The sequence below is a fragment of the Cylas formicarius genome, unplaced genomic scaffold (assembly GCF_029955315.1).
Source record: "Cylas formicarius isolate icCylForm1 unplaced genomic scaffold, icCylForm1.1 PGA_scaffold_10__41_contigs__length_53128322, whole genome shotgun sequence".
NCBI lineage: Eukaryota > Metazoa > Arthropoda > Insecta > Coleoptera > Brentidae > Cylas > Cylas formicarius.
In genome coordinates, this window is record NW_026844214.1 from 1,331,603 (window position 1) to 1,345,225 (window position 13,623).

The following is a 13,623-nucleotide window of genomic DNA, read 5'->3' on the forward strand; positions in this document are numbered from 1 at the left end:
TTTTGTAAACGGAGATTGCAACTTTTCCGTTTTTAAGATCGGTGGGGATCGTTAAAGATGACGGTGTTTGGTAAATATGTCCGACACGCGAGAAGAAGGTAATGATTAAATTAAGAAAAAATTAGTTGAATATACTAAACTTCTGGATTTCTCCTGCGTTGGTTGTTGCTGAGTCGAGCTTCCTAACGTTTCGCCAACCATCATGTTGGCTTCTTCAGAGCTTAGCTTATTTTAAATGTCAAAGGCAAAACCTCCTAAATCTAATTTTGCAAAGCCCGAACCCATTGCCTTAAAATCTAATCCCGACATCGTTATCCTAAAAGCGGATAAGGAAAATGCTTCGGTGGTCATGAACACAAATGAACATCAGGAAAAGATTGAAGATATTCTTTCAGACGGATCATATCGTCAATTTAAAAAAGATCCTACGTCATCTATGGAAGGCAACCTTAAATCTACTATTAAGGAGAATCTGGAACCAAATCTTCTCATCTTAACTGCAAAATGCTTTTCTGGAACATATTTCTCTTATAACTGGCCTCATGGTCAAGAATCCCTAGTAGATTTTCTTAGACATTTAAACTCTATACACCCTAACCTACGTGTTACCATTGAATTAGAAACTAATAATAACCTCCGATTCTTATCAACAGAAAATCAAACCTAACATTGGGTCATGGTGTTTACAGAAAACCTACGCACACAGACCTATGGATTAATGCATTGTCGCATCACCATCCGGCCCAAAAAGCATCGGTTATCAACTCTCTGGTTTCCAGAACCCGAGTCACTGAACCCAGTATTGATACACCTTACCATCTCTCTAATAAATTCCACATGAAATATATATAGCAATGAGGCCGCAAGCAATCCTATACTTGGCACTGTGCTCCTTCCTTACATTCAAAACATTACCGACCACATATCAAAAATATAACGTCGGAACCAGATTTACCACTTGTCCAAATATCTGTCAACATCTTCGAACCGTCAAAGACAGAATTCCGTTTGAGATGCCAGGAGTTTACAGCATTCCATGCATATGCAGCAAAGATTACATTGGAGAGTATTATCAACTAGGCTCAAAGAACATGATAGAGCCTTAAGACTAAAACAATAGCAGTTGCGGAACACAATCACGAAACCGCACATAAAAAAATTTATTCTATAAAACTAAAATTCTTGCATGTAATCAATTTTTCTACCAACGAAAAGTACGAGAGTCTGTAGGAATCTATAAGTAAACTAACAATCTTAACCGCGACTCATGTTTTTAAATCCCACCAATATGTTTATGTCTCTTATTTAGCAATATAAAAGCAGATACAGAGTAAAATGCGAGCTAGTTTTAGTCTTAGCTAGTTTTAGTCAAGCTCTGAAAACCGACTCAGGAAGAATCCAGAAGTATTGTAAAAAGTAAAATGTGAAACTTTTTGTAAACAGGGGTCATAACTTCTCTGTTTCTAAGATTGGTAGGGGTATGTTAAGGATCACCGTTTTCGCTAAATATTTTCGACACGTGGGAAGGAGGTAATTGAATTAAACTTGGTCGAGTTGCTAAATTGGTTACACTTCGTTGAACGGATTTAAGTAGTACAAACTTAGGAGGGTGGAGAGGTCTAGCACAGCTGCTTTCCAAACCACCATAAATGTTCAATCATTGCATTATAAGATCAGCAATTTACTGCACGCGAGTACTAATCCTAACCTAAATATATTTCCAATTTGTTACTTCAATGACAGAATCGAGAAGGAAAGTAGGAAAAGTTAGCTTTAAGACGCTTTTTAAAACATGAACGGTCTATCAACCTTTGACGTCATCACAAATGGAATTGAAGCCCTTTGACGTAGCATTGAACTAACACTCATAGATATAGAAAGGATTTTTGAACTAAGTTGAGCCAATTAGACTGGTTGTAATGTGATCAAACATGCTGTATCGTCTGTCATTCGTTTGATCTTTATTGAGATCTGCATCCCAATACACTACGTTACAATAGGATAGATAATGAGAAATGATGAGAGCATAGTTAAATCGTAATTTAATCTCTGTAGTTTATAAATCCTTGAAAATATCCTTAGTTTCATTTAGCTCTTGTTAAGCTCATCTGAAGTAAGGAAGATCGTACAATCGATAACATTTGTATTTCTGTTGTTCAATAGAATGTTAAAATTATTATTTTTAGGCAAATTCACATTTTTAGCAAATAATAATATCATTGATTTTGTAACTTTTGAAATGAGTTGGATATCAGGATCAATTTGTCTATTGGTCCACTGCGGGTTTTGACATTTGAACGATAAATATACTTGCATGTCTGCAGCTGAATGATGGTATACACTAAAATCAAAAAGGGACTCTATATGCCCTCCTTGTACTTTCAGAAATAGATGAAAATTTATAGCCAAAAGACACTCTGCGAAGTCGTCCAATCAACTAATTGAATTAAGTAAATAAAATTCAACCTTATTTTTTATTATAAATCCATAAACAGAATAACAGGGTGGTCCACTTAAATTGAACTGAGGTGACTTTTGCTTGATAAAAATCCATTTAACAAGATAAATAAGAACTAAAAGTTCAGATTTTCACGAAATTATATATATGTTGTTGTGAGAATTTAAGAGTAATAATCGATTTAATCTAATTGATCGTTAAGCAATACATTTGATTGTCTCTTTTTGTTAATCTCCATGGCTGCCAATAAATTAAATTTTCTACTTTTTGTAGTTGTATGTAAAATATCAAAATTGTCGTCAAAAACATGTTTTTCTGTGTTTAAGTGTGTAGCATAATTAGAATCTAGACTATTGTTTTTAAATACTCTTTGATATTCGTTAATGTGTTTTTTGAAGAATCTACCTGTTTGCCCAACATAAATTTTAGGACATGATGTAATGTATGTAATTGTTTCAAATTGTTCGTGTTCTGTTGTCTGGATTTGTTTTTTATTTTTAATTTTATCGATAATGGACGGATTGTAGCTGTTGTTTAGTGCAATTTGTTTAATGGTATTAAATTCTTTGTTGTAATTTTCTGTTGAGAGTGGCGTATTAAGAAGTATGTGTACAAAAGAGTAAAATGTAGCCATTTTGTGAGCTGTTATGTATGACTGTGTCCGTGTTTATGGTATATGGAAAAATCTAATTTGTTTTGCGCTTTGGTAATAGTTAAGTCTAAAAAATTAATAGAGTCATCCTGTTCAATCTCGATAGCGAATTTTATACGATTATGTAATGAGTTAATGTAATTTAAAAAGAATTCAATTGTCTGTCCGTTCCAACAAAGCAAGCAAAGACATCATCCACGTATCTGTGAAACCATAGAAAACTTTTACTTAAAGGATGTTCTTGTATGATATTTTCAAATTATATACAAAAATCTCGGCTAAAAAAGGACCAAGTGGGTTTCCCATAATCGAACCTTCCTTAGAGATGTAAATCTGCCCATTAAATTGAAAATAATTTTGGTCTAAAGATACTATTAAGCAATCTAATAAATCTTGTTTCACCAATGGGTTAACCTGTTTCCAAGTGAGGGCGAAATCTACAAAATCTATCAAGTCCATAGGTGGAAAACTGGGAAATAAGTTTTGTACATCAAAAGAAAATAGTGTTGCTTTAGAAGGGATTTTGATATCTTTAATTTTGTTGATTAATTAATGAGAGTTTAACTGCTGGAGCCGTTACACGACTGATCTAATGGCCATATCTTGTTTATGTAATTTAACTACAGAATATAATTTCGGCAGTTGTGAATTCATAATTGTTAATAAACACTTTTCTTTATCACATTTCATCTTTTTATACCCAGACTTCTTACTACGCCACTCTCAAAAGAAATCCGTCCATTATCGATAAAATAATAAATAAAAAACAAATCCAGACTATAGTAAACTCTATACATAGGAGAACCCGGTGAAAAAGTTTGAAAACATTTGTCAAAATGTGTAGCTTTCAGAACTAACGACACAATAGGAAAATGTTCAAAAAACAGTAGAACGAAGTGTCCCAAATCTCAAAAATCAGGTGTCTACATGTTGAAATGCGTATCATCTCCTAAAATTTATATTGGATCAACAGGTAGAACCTTCAAGAAACGTATCGACGAACATAAAAGAAAAACACATTTTTGACGACATTTTTTATATTTTATACGCAGCCACAAAAATTAGAAAATTAAATTTATTGGAAGCCATGGAGATTAACAAAATGGGACATTCAAATGTATTGCTTAACGATAATTTAGATTTAAATACCTCACCATGATTAAACTTAAATTCTCACAACAACATTAATTAAGGTTTTATTGTCATTTTTCGGTACATATAGTAACAGGTAGTTTGTAAATATTACATTTGATAAAGACACGGTATGTCGAAACATTCGTCTGAACTTTTAGCTCATATTTATTTTAGTCCACTAAACTTCCAACAGTTTGTTCGAGCACCCTGTGGTTCTTAAATTACTTCCGTTAACGTTGCTGTTCGTTTTTTCTCTCTCCCTCCAGTGACTGTGTGGCCCCGATCATTAACCCAAGTGCACGACGGCTGACCCGAGTACTGACCTGCTTTGTTAAAAACGCGGTTATCGCTCTATGATGATCATCTTCGAGCTCTCGCCTTAGCATTTACCCGGTTTAATTTGAAAATAATGTAATCTCTTGTCTTTCGGGCCCGGTTTCCTGGTATCCGTAAGATTTTTAAGTCGATATATCGCGTTGCTTACGAAAACGGCGAAAAGTAGGGACGGCCTCAAATTAAAGATATAATACGACCAAAAATATAGTGCATTTATTGCTCTGACGTTTTAAGTATTGTACAGTAACTTATCCGGAGATCTTCAGTATTTATTCTGCATTAAGTGAGCCTTCCCTGAGATGGACCGTAACGAATATTTGTAGAAACTTGAAAATTTTATTTGAAACGTAAATGGACCGTGCGGGGTATTTTCGAATAAGTAGAAGCTCGGACTTAGGAGAAATTAACTACTACTTTATATTACTATATACTATAAAACTTTATATATAAAGACTTTTTAATTACAGGTATTGGGTTATAAATTTAAATTTAACAACGGAGACGCATTTAAATCCAATTGGTCATTAAATAATAAATTCGAATGTCTCAGTTTGTTCATCTCCTTAGCTTCCAACAAATTTAGTTTTTTGCTTCCTGAATGATTATGTAAAATATCAAAATTGTCGTCAAAGTTGTGCATTTCTGAATTTAAATGGATGGCATAGAATCCGAACTTTATTTTATATACGTTCTTTTATTAGTGCTAGTACGATAAACGTAATTCGACGAGAGGTAGCTAAAATATCAGTACAAAGCTGGCCTAACTGTGAAAAACGAGTAATAAAAGAAGAAAATATTTATCGAGAACGATTAGCGGTGGAGTTGATTACTGAACTAGCTGACGACAGTAGCGATAGTGAAAATTTATATACCATGTAGAAATGTAATGAAATAGAATGTAATAGTAATAAATTATTACTTTGTACTAATTTTTCAAAGATTCAAAAGATACTTATATCCCGCTTGTTGGTGTAGCTGGATAAATTCCTAGGACGGTCCTGGGATGGTTACGGGTAAGGGTCTGCTCGGCAGTGTGTTCTATAAGGGGCTGCAGTTTTGGAGTAATAAACAGTATCCAAAGTTAATCACTGGGTCGGTTGTAAAAGTACTATATTTCTGGTTGATGTATAACCTTTAGAAACGTTTAAAATTTCTTTGTCTCTGCGTAGGTGTGATGAGGCTTCCGAGGACAAGAAGAAACGTAGCGTTTTTTTAAATTAACTACGTACATTTTTTTAAATTAACTACGTACATTTTTTAGTTTTAAACCTCTTTGGTGCATCTGCCAAACGCGCGGATTATTTATTTACGAATTATGGGAACACACTGAAAAACACATAAAAGTGTAGCTGTAATTATATACATTTTAAAAAAATTAAATGTTAATAGTAAGATGTCGGGTTTGATGAAACCACTTACATAAAATGGTTTTGGAATGTTAGTAGAAGCGACAAAAAAATTAAACACAAGTTTCTTCCATCCGAGTTCGAGATAAGATAATTGGGTGTAAAATTTGCAAAATTTTTAAATTATTTGCATTTTTTCAGATGAATCAGCTCAAGTTTTGTAATCTGGGATTTGTTTCTCAAACCTGAAACTCTCTCTCGTAACAATTTACGATGCTGCTTGTACCAAGTCATCCCATGTTTTATAATTTTTCATTTATGGCTTATAATTTACCCATAAAAACGGCAATGTTCAGGGACTTTTTGATTTTTTCGACACAATCGACGTAATTGAAAAAAATTCGGAAATAGAGATTATAACCCTGGATCTCCCACGTTTCTTGCTCCAAGAATTTTCCCAATAGAGGAAATGGGTTTCGAGAAAAAAATACCGTGCAGTACGTCGCAATAGTAAATGATGTCATCGCGTCTAGATTGAGTGCGAGATATAGCAGTCATATGGACTTTTTCAAATATCTCAAGCAGCGTGTATGATACATGCAAACCGTAAATACATGCGGCCCATCACACTGTTTGAATCGATTAGCCATATATTTTACGGATTTTGATTAACGATGTTCAAAATCCTATAGATTTTTGTTCATAACTGAAACACCCTGTATATAATCGAAAAAATGCATAAAACGAAAGTTATAGCCCCGGATCTATCGCGTCTCAAAATAACAAAAAAAAATCAAAAAAATTTAAAAACTTGGTGAAATTTGATTGCACCCAACTTCTATTGTTTAAATGTGGGCACGGGTCTTAATTGATATCTGCATATTTAGGACACTTAACACTTCTCTTATCTAGCTCGGAATATCGGGAACTCCCTGTACAATAGGTGAAAACCTTAAATACAAAAGTTTTAGCTATGTGGGCTATACCGTAATGTAATAATTTTTATTTTTTTTTTAATTTACAGCGCACCCTGTACATTTTTGAAAAATTGTTTAGAATCAAAGTTTACCGTATCTTCTGCGTCTTTTTGTTCATTTTTTTTTTCGGTCTCGTGAACGGTTTTTTGAAAAATGATTTTTTCGTAAACGCTGGCGCAATTTTTAATTTTTTTAAAATACTTGCCGACCCCCCAGCCCTCCCAATTTCAATAGGTTCAGTCACGAGGCAAGGCTGCACATGTGTGCCAAATATGAAATCCATTGCTTCAAATTTCCAAAAAATGCTGATCATTTCTGTACCAGCAACGGTCCCCTTGGACCCACCTTCGCCGAGATATAAAATTTTATAATTTTTTTTTATACAAAATTCGATTTCATCGATTTTCAAAAAGTAACAGCGATATTAAAAGTATTTAAGATAAAAAAATTGTTCCTGTTCAAATTGTCAAGAATGTTGGTTAACTATCTACCCAAAACTTTGTAACGTACTCAGTTTAACAGCTACAGTTGGAATTCGAATCTCCGAATGATATACTTCAAATCCGAAAACATCCAATACATTTGATTGTCATATTACGATAAGATGGCAGTAACATTTTTCTTTATCGTTCTACGATTGACGGAAGAGCGTATTTGACAAAAGTTTATTCATTTTTGTCAAAATTGTAATTTTTAGTATCTGTCCATCACTCAAGCGCGATAATGATCGACGGTAGCGGTATTTAAAGAGCAAAATAAACATCGCGATATTGGATTTAACGTGTATGACATCAAGGATAAGAATGCGTTTAAATTAAACGTCTGTATACCGTGTTCGACAAACCTATTAAGTAAACTTAAAGTGCGATGCAATTAAGTAAGGATACCGTTTCAATTTCGTAGAACTAAAACAGCATAAACGTTTTTTTTGTGGTTTTACTTATTATTTTTTATAATGTTGTGTTCCAGTATTATTCGTGTTCCATTTTAATTCCATTGAATGTTCGTGTCAATTGAAAGTCACTGTTAAGAATTTAAGGATTTATCAGACGGGACGTTTTAAATTCAGTGACGCGTTATCTATAAATAACAAATTACACTGTCGCACATTTTATGATTGTTTTTTTTTTCGGAATTGGTGATGCGGTTTTTTATATGTAGTTGACGTGCAACTATCGCAAGGAAGTTTTTGCTCCGATGGAACTTTCTCGAAAATGTTTTTGTTTCCAACGTTCCTCGGGTCATTTTATGAAAAAGTTTTTGAAATAATATTTTTTAAAATAATTCAAATAACTTCGCAGGGATTCGTTTGAAATTTGACGGCGTTGTTTCTAGTGATAAGTTGCTGTTTTAGTAATAACATTATCCGAATAAGTTATTATTACATCAAAAATGCAGTGTAACACCAAAAGTTGTACTAAATAATTATTTACACAAGAAAATAAAAACAAATTACACTGTCGCACATTTTATGATTGTTTTTTTTTTCGGAATTGGTGATGCGGTTTTTTATATGTAGTTGTCGTGCAACTATCGCAAGGAAGTTTTTGCTCCGATGGAACTTTCTCGAAAATGTTTTTGTTTCCAACGTTCCTCGTGTCATTTTATGAAAAAGTTTTTGAAATAATATTTTTTAAAATAAACTTCGCAGGGATTCGTTTGAAATTTGACGGCGTTGTTTCTAGTGATAAGTTGCTGTTTTAGTAATAACATTATCCGAATAAGTTATTATTACATCAAAAATGCAGTGTAAAACCAAAAGTTGTACTAAATAATTATTTACACAAGAAAATAGTGGGAGACTAATCAAGATCTCTTATCCCCAAATTGTGCATATTATGTTATGTTTGCTCAAGTCAAGATTGCTTTCCAAAAATCGTCGGGGTCAACGATTATGCAGGAAAACATATTTTTCTGGAAGCTAAAATTACCAAAAAAAAAAATCAAAAATTTTAAAAAAATACTTGGAAAAATCTGATTGCACCCAATTTCTACCGTTCAAATGTGGACACGGACTTTTACTTCTCTGCTGAATTTGAAGTTGATATCTGCAAATTTAGGACACTTAACACCTTTCTCATTTAGCACGAAATATCGAAACACCCTGTACAATAGATAAAAACCTTAAATACAAAAGTTTTTGTGCCTATGCAGGTTATATCGCGATATAAAAGAAAGTGAGATCTGATTCACAGTCTTTCAGTTATAAGCAATTTTCAATAATAGGGGGATCCATTTTTCAGTTTTTTTGAATTTGCGGCGCACCCTGTATATTTCTGAAAACTTGTCAAGAATAAAACTTTATGAAGCCGTATCTTCTGCATCTTCTGGTTCAAGAATTTTTTTGGTCTCGTAAGCAGTTTTTGAAATACTATGTTTTTTGTAGACCCTTGCACACGCGATTTTTAATTTTTTTAGAATAGTTCCCGACCACCTAGCCCCCCCCCCCCCCACATTTTCAATAGGCTCCGCCACGGGGCAAAACTGCATGGATGTGCCAAATATGAAGTCGATTGCTTCAAATTTCAGACACTTATCGTGTTTAATAGCAATGTACAAAAAACAATCAAAAATAGCGAAAAAAAGATGGATGGATGGATGGCGTCGGATCAGGCCATTTCTTATAAGCTTATGTGCCTCGTGGACCTACCTGGTCTATCAAAGAAATTCTCAAAAATTTCCTGCATATTTATCCTTCCAATTCTTCCGGGTGCCGCTGAATGGATTTCGGTAGATTTTTGACCAATAGAAAGGCATTTTCGTTTCCGCCAAGCGCGATCACAAACGAAAACTTTCCCATATTGATTTTTACAAGGATTTGTAGTTGACAATGGGTATTTCTTATGCTGGTTTTAGTAAAAATTCGACTCGTAGCTTAATCGTTTTCTTATATTTCCTGTAATTCTTGTACACTAATACATATCACCCAAACATTGATCTGAGGTCGCTTTTACTTGATGAAAATCCATTTAACAAAATATATAACTAAAAGTTCAGATTTTCAGGAAATTATATATATTCACATGACAACTGTTTCGACGACATACTATATATACCGAAAAATGACAAGAAAACCTTAATTAATGTTGTTGTAAGAATTTAACTTTATAAAGTAGAGGTATTTAAATCTAATTGATCGTTAAGCAATACATTTGAATGTCTCATTTTGTTAATCTCCATGGCTTCCGATAAATTTAATTTTCTACTTTTTGTGGCTGTAAGTAAAATATCAAAATTGTCGTCAAAAACATGTTTTTCTGTTTTTAAGTGTGTGGCATAATTAGAATCTAGACTGTTGTTTTTAAAAAACGCTCTTTTGAAGGATTTTGAGATTTTGGACATTCCGTTTTATTGCTACTTAATGCCGAATATTCGTTACAGTCCCTCTCAGGCAAAACCTACTAATGCAGAATAAACATCTGTTAGGGGGATAGGTTTTACCACGGTCCTGCGAATGTCAGCGGTTAAGTTACAGTAAAATACTTAAAACGTCAAAGCAATGAATGCACTATATTTTTGGTCGTATTATACCATTTGGGAATTATTAATATTATCACTATGGATCCCATTAGCGCGTATGACATCATCGCAGAAAGCATTCGGCGCTTGCGGCACTTGCGCCAAGAATACATTAGAATAGTTTAAGTTTTACGATTGCCCGCCATTTACACATTTACATGAAAGACGCACAAACCCCTTGCAGCCGAAATTTGTGTCGAGGGAATGTGAAACATCTAGGTTAGTAAACAAGACCTTGAATAAATTTGAATTTTACACGCATTTTGCCCAACTCGTTAAGTGGCCAAACAGGTAAGGTTTAGTTTTCTTATCGCTGACGTTTATTTATGTCGTACGTTTTTTGGTACCACATATATCGGGTGAGCCAATATATAAGCGATCCTCCCTTTCTTAAAGTTGATATACGAAAACTGCGTTTCATGGAAAATAAGTTTGCTTTTCAGAATTATCGGGTATTTTTCGGCATTTTTTAAAATGTAAAATTTTATTTAAAGTATAACTTTTAGGAAAAATTAAATTAAAATTTAAGTGTACTATTTATCAACTGCATTTTTTTTCATTGTATATTTTTGAAGTATTGAAAGAAAATAAGAAGAAAATATAACGCACTCAATATTTTGTCTTTATCTGTCTTAAATTATATAGGGGGTTCTATTACTCTAGCTATGAGTTTTAAAAATACGTCTATTTAAACCATTTGATTCTATGTAGAATGGTACTTTGGCAATTTAGCTAGCAAGCGGAGTTTCCCTTTAAAAGTGTCGATTTTGACTCATACATAGGAGAATCTTTAATTTGACGCATTTCTAAATTTGGTACTATCTGAGTACTCTTTTATGAGAAATTTAATTACACAACTCATATGTATATTTTCACAACTTTAAGTTTAAGTTACTGATTCGTTTGATAAATCCATTTATTCTGTATTTCGATAGTCTCTTGCGATTTAAAAAAGGCAAATGCGACTTTGATTGGTGGATTTGTTCTATTTTTTCCAATTTGAATGTTTTTGTTTTTTTGTTAATGTAAGTGGAGTTAAACTAACCCTTTCTGTATATAGTATTTATTTTACATTTAGTTTCACAGGGTGCTATCAAAATTGAAGAACACCACAAGTACCATAAAAAAGTTCAGTAATCTCGATTTCACCACGTTCTTAAAATATGTAAATATAAGTTGCGTTATTAAATTTCTCATAAAGAAATACGAAATAAGTTGTTGAAATATCTACATGCCCCACAAAGGATCCATTATATATGGTCATTTTTTGTTTTATAAATTAAGCACTCTTTCCTCCCAAAAAAGACGTCCCGTCGAAATAATGCGTTTTCGTTTTTTGTCTGTTCTCTGTTTCTGTCGACGCTTCGTAAAAACGCGTTTAAACTGGGATACCGAAATTTGGCTCATTTTTAACAGCTCACGAGACACGTAAGCGTGAAGGGATGGCCGCGATTGGTGTCGATTTTCGGGTATTTTTTTAAAAAAGTTGAAAACCAGATTTGCCAGTGTCCGAGACAAATATGGATTTTCGAAAATGGTCAACACTATCGAAGCAATTCTTAAACCAGAGACCGCTCGAAATCCGGACCAAAAATTTTTGTTTTTCATGGTTTTTTGGAAGTGCAAAAAACTAAAAAATTAGAATACTATGTTTCAGTTTTCAGTTTTTTTGGCTTGACCATATAGCCAGTTTAATATGTAAATATAAATTGCATTATTAAATTTGTTCTGTCTGTTCTCTGCATCTGTCGACGCTTCATGAAAACGCGAATAACTTCCCAACGGTTTGAACTAGGATACGGAAATTTGGCTTTTTAACAGATCACGAGACACATAACCTGAAGAGATGGCCGCGATTGGACTCTGATTGATGATTGCTACTTTCGAAACATTTTTTGAACTAGAAGACGCCGGAGATTCGGAACAAAAATTGTTTGTTTTTGATGATTATTTTAGATATACAGGATGCATTTGTATAAAACTAAAAGAATGGGTTCTTCTATTAATGAAAACTTGTTTTTCAGATTTTCGCGTATTGTATAGGGTGTTTCAGATATTCTGCGCAATACTAAAAATCTTATAGGTATATATTATCGAATATCCCGAAGTATTTTAAAGTTTGTTTTTTTTTTTGGTAATTTTTGCTACCAGAAAAAAAAATTCTTGGAAAATATTAACTCGATCGTTAAATTTTTTTAATAGAAAAATGCTGAAGATCCGGGACTATAATTTTCATTTCAAGTATGTTTTCTTTTATATACAGGGTTTTTTTTTAATTATAGAGAAAAACCTAAGAGACCCTGAAAATTGCTCTTTTAGAGAGTAAATTATTTTCCGAAAATCAGAATCGGTGAAATATATCGCAGTTTGATTTAGACAGTCCTGTACGCCGCATCGAGAGCTACAATTATTGTATATACGGTTTTTGATTGTCATATACGATGCTCTAGATATTTGAAAAAATCCGTTAGACGTTATGCTTTGGTATAAGAAACACATATTTTCTCGAAAACCATCGCTAAAATTCATATATCAGGAAATGGGGAAGATCCAGGCATTTTTTTTTCGATTTTGTATTTGGTGTGTGCAAAAAATCTAAAAGATCCTAAAAAAATCCGTTTTTGTGAGTAAAATATTAGCCGTGAATGAAAACCTGTAAAAATGGGATAAAGTATATCATTAGAGATCGCTGTTACTGATACAAAGTTTTATATTCACATGTTTGCAATGAGAGACACTTTATGCAGACTGCATGAACAATAGTGGTCCGCAGGAGCACCACAGGAAAGCAATAGCAAAATTTAGAAAAAAAAGATTTCTAAGGCACTTCTGGTTCTTCTTTCTCATCCTCTTAAAATCTAATTTTGCCTTTTTTTTCTGCGACGTGTGACACATGCCATATGCTTTCTGGGTGTATGTCGACTTTTTTGACAATAACCCGAGATTAAAGAACAATAATAGTGGACGACGCGACCCCCGTAGAGGCAATTACTTTGACGACCTACTGCTGCCAATTTTATTATCGATGCGATTGGATGCCCCCGGTAAAATTGTTTTCTAAAATTAGAAATATTATCAACAAAATTGATATCGTTTTTTTTTTCAATTTTTTTTTTACGCAATATTTTTCGAAATTGCGCTTTAATAACTAAAATTTAATTAAAAACAGTTTTTATTGTTAACGTTCGAAATCGCCGACAA

The 13,623-nt window shown here is 33.2% G+C and overlaps 1 protein-coding gene across 3 annotated transcripts in view; it reads left to right on the plus strand.

The window, feature by feature from the left end:
• LOC132696830 (microtubule-actin cross-linking factor 1) overlaps window positions 1-13,623 on the plus strand; it is a 290,827-nt gene that overhangs the window by 6,823 nt on the left and 270,381 nt on the right. The window lies entirely within an intron of this gene.